General features: G+C 43.0%; 1 long non-coding RNA gene across 2 annotated transcripts; it reads right to left on the bottom strand.

The window, feature by feature from the left end:
- Window positions 1–328: 328 nt before the first annotated feature.
- LOC310835284 lies at window positions 329–8651 on the bottom strand. Of its 2 annotated transcripts, XR_014559505.1 has the most exons (5): window positions 8233–8651; window positions 7118–8196; window positions 2402–2636; window positions 1825–1989; window positions 329–636 (listed from the first exon to the last, which is right to left on the bottom strand). It is a non-coding gene; the product is annotated as an uncharacterized lncRNA (long non-coding RNA). The 2 variants fall into 2 exon arrangements; XR_014559506.1 differs by lacking the exon at window positions 2402–2636 and having other exon boundaries at window positions 8233–8648.
- Between the last annotated feature and the right edge of the window lie 1017 nt (window positions 8652–9668).

Here is a 9668-nt window from a genome sequence, read left to right on the forward strand (position 1 = left end):
CAGATGAGCAGGACTACTGATGTGACTCAGCATGTGTGTGTGTGTGTGTGCGCGCGCGCGCGTGCGCGTGCGTGCGTGCGTGCTCACACACACACTCCATCCGCCATCTGGGCAAACAAGAGGCATTGGAAGCATCCTCGCCAGGAAAAACCACTAACAGATGGAGCAGGCCAGGGTGGTGAGAGCTGACCTGGGGAGACTCCTGAGGTCTGGAGCGCCATCAAATATGTGAGTCACTGTATGTGCACAGTTGATGGTCAGAAATCACGTAAGCATTGAGAGTAGGTTTTCTTTTAACTGGTCATAAAGACAAACAAACAACAGCAAATCTTTGTAAATGTGTTTATAGTAATTTGTCAAAGGAATAACAATTATGCAAAACACTGCAGGAGTAGAAGATAGAGGGAGAGGGAGAGAGAGGTTTTATTTGGCTGGCAGAATTTGCCACCTATTTTGTAATTAATGGTATCATTTTCATGCAGCAGGAGCACAATTACGCCAGGAACAGGACAGTGAAGGCTTTCTCTTTTGAAACAAGAATTTCATTGCAATCCTATGCCTGCCTGCACATTCCTCCTTAAGTATGCATTTGATTGCAGCCTTTCTCATTTTGCCCTGCAACGAACGTTTGAGCTCCTGCCCAAAGGATAACAAGACACTCAGTTGGCTCAAATTCACAGATAACAAATAAGCAACTTATCTCACACAGGAAAAAACCAAAACAGAAGCTCATCAGGGCAAAAGAGCCAAAGAAACCAAAACCACTTCCCACTTCAGATGCTAAGTCATGTTTCATGAGTAGCTCTGCATACCACAAAAGTTCTTTCTGTACATGCTGTGAAGACATTGTTGCAGATTGAATAGATCAGGGGTTGTCAACCTCGTTCCTACCGCTCACTAGTGGGCGTTTCAGGATTCTAGGTGGGCGGTAGGGGGTTCTACGGCACAAGCTGAATCCTTCTTCCATTGAGCACTGGTGGGTGGTAAGGAAATTTTACCATCAAGAAAGATGCATTAGTGGGCGGTAGGTATACAAAGGTTGACTACCCCTGGAATAGATGCCACATCACAAGGCATTTCAGGACTGAGGTTTAAAATCCTAATTCCCACTTCTCTCCCAGCAACAACAACTACTACTGGCAGTTTATTCTTTAGCAAGCACTGGTGCCCAAAGCTTTTAGCCTGAGGCATCTCAATTCATAGTGACTCAGGATAGGGCCAGGCCTGGCTCATCCAGTTGAATAAGGCAGCAATATCCTTACATCTTAATTTGATGATAGACTTGGCAGCAGAAAGCCTTTTCGGCACCAGAGAGCGGTCATATTTTAGCAAAGAAGTATAAACCAGTGAGCGCCATGCAACGCTGTATCATTTGGCCTTATTGTTTCTGAAAGGAACATGGCAAGCAACCTGCTGAAGTCCATACAGGACAGTTTGAGACAGCACCATATGCATGGTGGCACTGTGGTCTAAACCATAGAGCCTAGGGCTTGCCGATCAGAAGGTTGGCGGTTCGAATCCCCGCGATGGGGTGAGCTCCCGTTGTTCGGTCCCAGCTCTTGCCAACCTAGAAGTTCAAAAGCATGTCAAAGTGCAAGTAGATAAATAGGTACCACTCCGGCGGAAAGGTAAACGGTGTTTCCGTGCACTGCTCTGGTTCACCAGAACCAGCTGGTTCACCAGAAGCAGCTTAGTCATGCTGGCCACATGACCCAGAAAAACTATCTGTGGACAAACACCAGCTCCCTCGGCCAGTAAAGCGAGATGAGCGCCACAACCCCAGAGTCGTTCGTTACTGGACTTAACAGTCAAGGGCCCCTTTACCTTTTGATGTCCTTGTATATTCTTGGGCCAGTTTGAACAAAATAATGCAGGAGCTGTAGATGGTGACTGCTAGACCTTGGTCCATAGCAACCTCTGTGTTTCCACCTCCATCATTCAGCCCAGACACTGAGGTCTAGCCCAGAGGGCCTTCTGGTGGTTCCTGCACTGCGAGAAGTGAAGTTACAGGGAATCAGGCAGAGGGTCTTCTTGGTAACGGCGCCCACTCTGTGGAACACCCTCTCATCAGATGCCAAACAGATAAAGAACTATATAACTTTTAGAAGACATCTGAAGGCAGCTTTATTCAGGGAAGTTTTTAATGTTTGGTGTTTTATTGTGTTTTTATATTTTGCTGGAAGCAGCCCAGAGTGGCTGGGGCAACCCAATCATATGGGTGGCATATAAATAATAAAATCATGTTTATGATTATTACCATGCCAAACCAATTCACCTGTAGCCTCTTAAGTGCAGCATAATGTTGATGTAAGATGGAAGCATTTGTGCTGAAAAGTGTACCACCACCACACCCCAATTTTAATATTCTGCATGACTGTATTTAAATGATAAAAAGTCCCACCCTTAGCTAAAAAGCCATTGCTAAAATGTTGCATCTGTTTCGGTTTCTTCTTTGCTCTAGGTCAGGGGTAGGATCCTCAGTTCTGGCCTCACTATCTGGCCTTCAGGACTTTTCCCAGACAGTGCTGCATCTCCAGACTGGACCCCTTCTTCTGAGACCCCACCCCTCACTGGTCCATGCTCTGCAGCCTCTTCAGGTGCCTTTGCCTTTCCTTGCGATAGCACCTCTTGCTTCCCTGGATGGAGAGAGATGTGTGTAGGAACCTTTATCATCCGTTGCAATGCAGCCTATTATGCAAGGGTTACTCCATCCACTTTTGCCTCTGGCCCTGTCCAGCACTTCCATGTGGCTCATGGAAGATTTCCCAAGAGGCAATGCAGTTCTCAGGCTGAAAAGGGCATCCCATCCTGCTGTAGGTTTCTCAAGCCAACATGCTGTATTGGGTGACACTTTCATGAGCACAATGACCCTCTCCTTCCATCCAGCACACTCACATGTACCCTCCACACATTGGGATGGGGGAACATCATCCAGTCCAGTCCAGTGTGTGTCCCAAAGTGTTAAATCTCTGCTTTTGAAATGCTCACCATGGCAGTGAATCCATCCTATCTGCATAATGTGTTGTGCTTGAGAGCCTTCCTAACTTCTTAGCAAGTTTACATTAGCTCCGCAAAAGGAAACTTTTGACAATGGGTATTAGTTTAATTCAAACTTATCTGACATAGCTGAAGTTTAATTTACTTAAACATAATGTTGGGCTCTCACACAATTATTTCAGTGCTGGGAATCACAATTTATAGATGAGGCTGAATGAGCAGCACTCAGCTTCAGCTCAGGACGAACTTCTAGGATCCCTAGCAAACGGAAGTCTCTGGCAATTGAGTCAGCTCCCACAGATGTAGCACATCTCAAGAAATGGGAACTTCTCAGCTGGATGCTCATTTACACCCTATGATTAGAAAATGTACTTATCAGTTTCACTTTCATTGAAGCTCTAGCAAGAACAGGGTGATAGCAACATTAACAAAGTACGTTGCGTATTTTTAGTCACTTGTTCTCACGCGGCACAAGAACACCCTTGACAAGTAGCACCTACTTTGCCAGTCTTCTTGGGAATGTAACTGCAGTTGATTTCACATTGTGTCACATGCATGCATGTATTAGTTCCAGCAGTGGATATGTGAGGGATAGTGTTGCACACCACTAAAGACAATTATCCATTGGGTATCAGATTTGCACCATGCACTTTCTTTGAAGGAGATTGGATGGCACATGTAGAAACTACCATGTTATGCCAGCACAACAATAGCCAAGAGATACAGGTCAACCATTTGAATCCTAGTCTGCTTCATTCAAGCCCAGCACTCTCCCCACCCCCCATTCCACATTGGCATGCCCATCCACTAGGAGCTTGTGGTAGTTGTACAGGTATATTCTATGCAACAAATCACAATCAAAATGCATGTGCTAGCTGACCGGGAGGAGACAAATTTATTTCTGAAGCTGCAGTGGTATCTCCCTGTGGAGATGTGGAGCAGTGCCTCCAGGCTTGCTCTTTCTGTGACTATGAAGTTTTTAAACAGCCACAAAAGAAGAAAATTAATGACAAGTTTAGGGTGTGAGGCAGGGGGATAATTTTGTGCTCCATATTCCCCCAATTCACCTCAGAGTACCAACTCAACAGTGGTTTGGCTCAAGTCTACTCACAATATCACCGAGTGTGAATAGATTCAGGTAGGTAGCCGTGTTGGTCTGACACAGTCAAAATAAATAAATAAAATTAAGAAATTGTCCAGTAGCACCTTAGAGAACAACTAAGTTTGTTCTGGGTATAAGCTTTCATGTGCATGCACACTTCTTCAGATACACTGAAACAGAAGTCACAAAACCTTTGTATATAGTGTGAGGGTGGGGTGGGGTTTTGCTCAGAAGGGTAGTAGGAGATGGGTGATTGGCTCAATGGGTATGGTAAACCTGATGACAACTGTTAATGACTGCAATTAGTCCTACAGGAAAAAGCAAGGGATAGTATGCAGATGACCAATAATAGCTTTAGACAGTCCATCAACAGGTTTACCATACCCATTGAGTCAATCACCCATCTTCTACTACCCTTCTGAGAAAACCCCCACCCCACCCTCCCACTACATATAAGGGTTTGGTGACTTCTGTTTCAGTGTATCTGAAGAAGTGTGCATGCACATGAAAGTTTATACCCAGAACAAACTTAGTGGGTGCTACTGGACATTTTTAAATTTCTTAAATTTATTTCGACTGAGTGTGAATGAAATCCATCCAGATTGAGAGCAATACTTCCTGAACATACAACTTCAAAGCAACCACTCACAAACTGTTGGAAGTGAATGCTTTTAGACGTCCTGGTGGAGAAATGTTTGTGAAACACAGTAATTCTAGTTTAGCATTACTATTATCTCTCACTGGATGATTATTTTTTTAAAAAAATGAATGGACAGGGCACAATCAATGAGGCTGAAATAAATACTTGATTTTTTTTGAAGCACAACTAATCGTCAGTGGATTGTGTTCAGTGCGCCTGCACTGAATTTATATATCCTTTGGAAATATTATGCTTGTGAGCAATGAATTTGGAAGAAAAAATATTTCCATGAAACACTGTTTTCTTAATTCTTCAGATAGGAAATACATTTCATTTTATGTTTTGTCAAACATATGAGGTACGGTTCAATGCTGAACGCATCATTTCCATAATACGAGTGTTTGCAAGTCACTCATCTACATTGTTGTTTGATGAATACATGAAGAAGTGTTGCCTCTTAAGAAATATGGTAAGCTTCATTATGTCTCTGAGCATTTGGGAACTGAGGCAGGAAAGTTCCCATTTTTAAAAAAATTGTTCCCTTAACTCCCTTGAATAGACATTTTCTTGCAGCAAACCTTTCATTTTCTTCCTGGACATTCATCACTGCTTTTTGAAGTAGCGCTTTTTGAAGAACCTGCATCAATCTGCAAGTGATTATTATGATTTCCACTGCACTTGCTTACAAATCTATCAATTTCTTCTGCACACTTTTCCTGGTCAGATAGCCATAGCCAGGGGGAAAAATAGCAGTCTCAGCTAATAACAAATAAGCAAAAAGCAAACTCAGCTTGAAACGAACAGCAGGATTATCAAACCTGCACACTCAAACATCCCAGCCGGGACGTGCCTGCAATACCCAACTCCTTGAAGCCTCTCTCTTTCCATGCACCACTTCACATCCTCGTGACAGTCCTATAATTGCTTTCTCCAAATATGGAGAATAGGGGCTCAAAACTTTGCACAAGTCATACAAGACTTATGAGATGATAGGGTTGTTCACTAACTGCATTTGGCAGTCTGATGGATTTCATGAAATAACGTGAGTACCAAGGTCACCATTTCAGCTTCCCTGGAGAAACAATGAGCACTGGGTTGGGAAACAGCACCTTCCATTCCCGGTGACATTGCCAAAACTTCTTAAATTTTATGTGGATTTATTTTGTAAAACAAAAATCTGTAGGACTGCTGCAATGTCCTGTTGTCAAGAAAATGCTCCAAATGGAGAATTTGGTTTTGTATTTTTCCTGCTATGGAACCCACCCTAGCTGAAATATGTTTACTTTCATGGGAGTGACATGCATGGAAGAAGCAGGATCTACTACTCGATAAATACTTTGGTTCATTCAGTACTATGCCAAGAGAATTCCTTGCAAGTGAGATTAGGCCTGCAAAATGCATTATCACAGGGAATTCCTATCAAGTGAGGAGTGAAACAAGGCTGTATTTGGGTGCCTTTTCTATTTAGTTTATATATTAATGATTTAATTCCTGGTAAGGCTTCCCCTTACCAGGGAATGTGGGTGGCACTGTGGGTTAAACCACAGAGCCTAGGACTTGCCGATCAGGTTGGTGGTTCGAATCCCCGTGACGGGGTGAGCTTCCGTTGCTCGGTCCCTGCTCCTGCCCACCTAGCAGTTCGAAAGCACATCCAAGTGCAAGTAGATAAATAGGTACTGCTCCGGTGGGAAGGTAAACGGCATTTCCGTGCGCTGCTCTGGTTGGCCAGAAGTGGCTTAGTCATGCTGGCCACATGACCCGGAAGCTGTACACCGGCTCCCTCGGCCAATAAAGCGAGATGAGTGCCGCAACGCCAGAGTCAGCCACGATTGGACCTAATGGTCAGGAGTCCCTTTACCTTTACCTTTAAGACTTCCCCTTCTTTCCCCCTTCCACTGGAAATCATGAGTTGGCCATATTGCTTAAAGCCAATCACCAGGTTTTACTCTCCTTTAATAAAATTGACCTTAAAAGAAAGCTAACCAGATTTGGGCAGCTGTGTAAAGAAGAACAGGCCGCAATAAACTATACAAAACTTAAGGTTGTTATATTTGGCAAGAGGGCACTTAAGTTCTGGTTGTTCATTAGATGGGCATCCCCTTGAACATTAGTCCAAACTAATATTGCAAAACCTATTTTTCATGCCTCTGGCACTAGCTGCTATAGGCATCAATTGCAGGCTGGGAGGATGATTTTGATGATGACTTACATTTCTAGACTGCCCATCAACCAAGTTCCTTTGCACACTACAAAATAAATGAAATGAACACATACAATGCAACCTATAAAACAATTTCAACACAAAGAACACAAATACAAGAAATGCAGATTAGATTAACAGGATGCACACTCAAAACCCAGCAAACAACATTTATTACCTCCACTTTCCCACATCCATTCACAGCAGGGATTTCTGTCCTAGGTTCTTATCTTCAAACATCACAGTGCTTCAGGGAATAAGCACATGTTCTGAAATGTCTGCACGCACAGCTCAAAATTGGTCACCTCCACCCATTTGAAAAGGGTTTCTTGAAGACTGCTTTGACTGTCAGAGGCCTCTCATGCTAGCCTGCAATGTAGGGGTAAGAAGTGGAAGGCAGTTAAATATTTGTGTTTAGCATCAAGAAGATGACAGTGCTGTTTCATTACATTATTGTAGATTAGCTATATACACTTGGTACAGCTGTTACAAAGTTAATTAATAACAAGAGGCACACTTTTTTTTCATACATTTCCCTGGATCCAGTGGAAATAACTGTCAAGGAAATGTTTAATCAGGTTAGTGCTTTTCTTGTGCTGCGGTTTACCATTTAAAAGAATTTCTAGGATACAGTGAATTAACAGACCACTCAAAGGTGACCTGAAACATGGCCATGTTGTATTCCTCCTTCCTTCCTGTGAAATTGTTTAGAGGTAGGTGCAAAAGAAACAAGAAGTATTTCTTCTTGCTTAAAGGCTTCTGTCTGAATAGGAGGAGCTCTTGTGCCAAGAGATGCATTATAACAACATCAGTCGGATCTGTTTAAAGGATGTGCAGAGGGCAGGTTTCCAGGCATCACATCAATGGCTACTTTGTTGTTTTGCCCACTGCAGTTTGCATTTTCATACATTATGTTTACCATTAAATTGGCAACATGGTAATGAGCAAAGATTATGCAGCTTATTGGAATGCACCCACTTCTGAATTTCCAGTTTTCCTGCAATGGAGTTTTAAGCTATGTTCTAAATAACTTAGGACATGGGTGGTGCTGTGGGTTAAACCACAGAGCCTAGGACTTGCTAATCAGAAGGTTGGCGGTTTGAATCCCCGTGATGGGGTGATCTCCCGTTGCTCGGTCCCTGCTCCTGCCAACCTAGCAGTTCAAAAACACGTCAAAGTGCAAGTAGATAAATAGGTACTGCTCCGGTGGGAAGGTAAACGGCATTTCCGTGCGCTGCTCTGGTTTGCCAGAAGCGGCTTACTCATTCTGGCCACATGACCCGGAAGCTGTACGCTGGTTCCCTCGGCCAATAGAGTGAGATGAGCGCTGCAACCCCAGAGTCGGTCATGACTGGACCTAATGGTCAGGGGTCCCTTTACCTTTATCTAAATAACTTGTTTTGATATGTTGCAAGAACCTTGCATCTTGATGGGTTTTAAAGAGCCAGGGTTAAGCTGCTTGGTTTGGGCCTTTGCATGTTTAGCTATTAGATTAATTTTTTTTTTCATATTCTATTGCTACCAGGCTTGAGCCCTTTAGGAGAGGTAGACATTTATTGATTCATATCGTAAACATTATTTACATTCTTGGCAAATAGGTGTAATGCATTTCATAGCTTTTGACCATAATGGCTGCCATGCTGGGGCAGAACCACCTTCCTGACACCAGCATTGCCAATCCAGTGCTCCCACTGGGGCATCCATGCAACCACAACCTCATTGCCCTCCTGCCCTCCTCCCCAGCTCCATGCAAATAAGCTATGGCAGTACTAATGCTGAGAGGGAGGCTCTGCAGCACCAGGCTGGCCATTCTGAGTGACATATTGGAAGGGATGTTTCTGATGCAAGACAGGGACTATGAGTAACATCTCAGTAGGAGTATTTCTAGGACTAAGCAGACGCCTCCATGTTATTTTTGCTATTGGATGCTGCATGTTGCGATATAATCTTGTTAAAATTTATAGAATCAAAATGTACTTTTTGTATGTTATTACATTTGTGTTTTGCTATGGACCATAAAGAAGGCTGATTGCTGAAGAATTGATGCTTTTTAATTATCGTTCTGGAGGAGACTTTTGAGAGTCCCATGAACTGCAAGAAGATCAAATGCATCCATTCTTAAGGAAATCAGCCCTGAGTGCTCACTGGAAGGACAGATCCTGAAGCTGAGGCTCCAATACTTTGGCTACCTCATGAGAAGAGAAGACTCCCTGGAAAAGACCCTGATGCTGGGAAAGGTGGAGGGCACAAGGAGAAGGGGACAACAGAGGATGAGATGGTTGGATAGTGTTCTCGAAGCTACAGGAGGCAGTGGAAGACATGAGTGCCTGGCGTGCTCTGGTCCAAAGACGGACACGACTAAACGACTAAACAACACAAATGTTATGAAATTGTGTGTTTTTGTGTGTGTGTGTGTGCATGTGTGTGTGTGTGTGTGTATACATATATATTATATTTTCTTTTTTATAAAACATTTCAAACAATACATTAACAAACCAACAACATAGTCTTTGCTCTGCCGAGCATAAGACTTCCCAGCACCCCTCATCTGGTTTTCTATTATCAAATAAACACACTCGCACTTTAAATTATAGTTTTCTGATCTTAATAAATTTGACATTATCTCCTTTTCTCTGATCATGAAAAGTTCCTCAGTTTATCATTGCAGGATTTATTTCAATCCTGCTAGTGTCTTCACATTTTTGCAATAATTATTCATATAACAAATA

Source organism: Podarcis gaigeae, assembly GCF_964106915.1.
Source record: "Podarcis gaigeae genome assembly, chromosome: 2".
Classification (NCBI taxonomy): Eukaryota; Metazoa; Chordata; class Lepidosauria; order Squamata; family Lacertidae; genus Podarcis; species Podarcis gaigeae.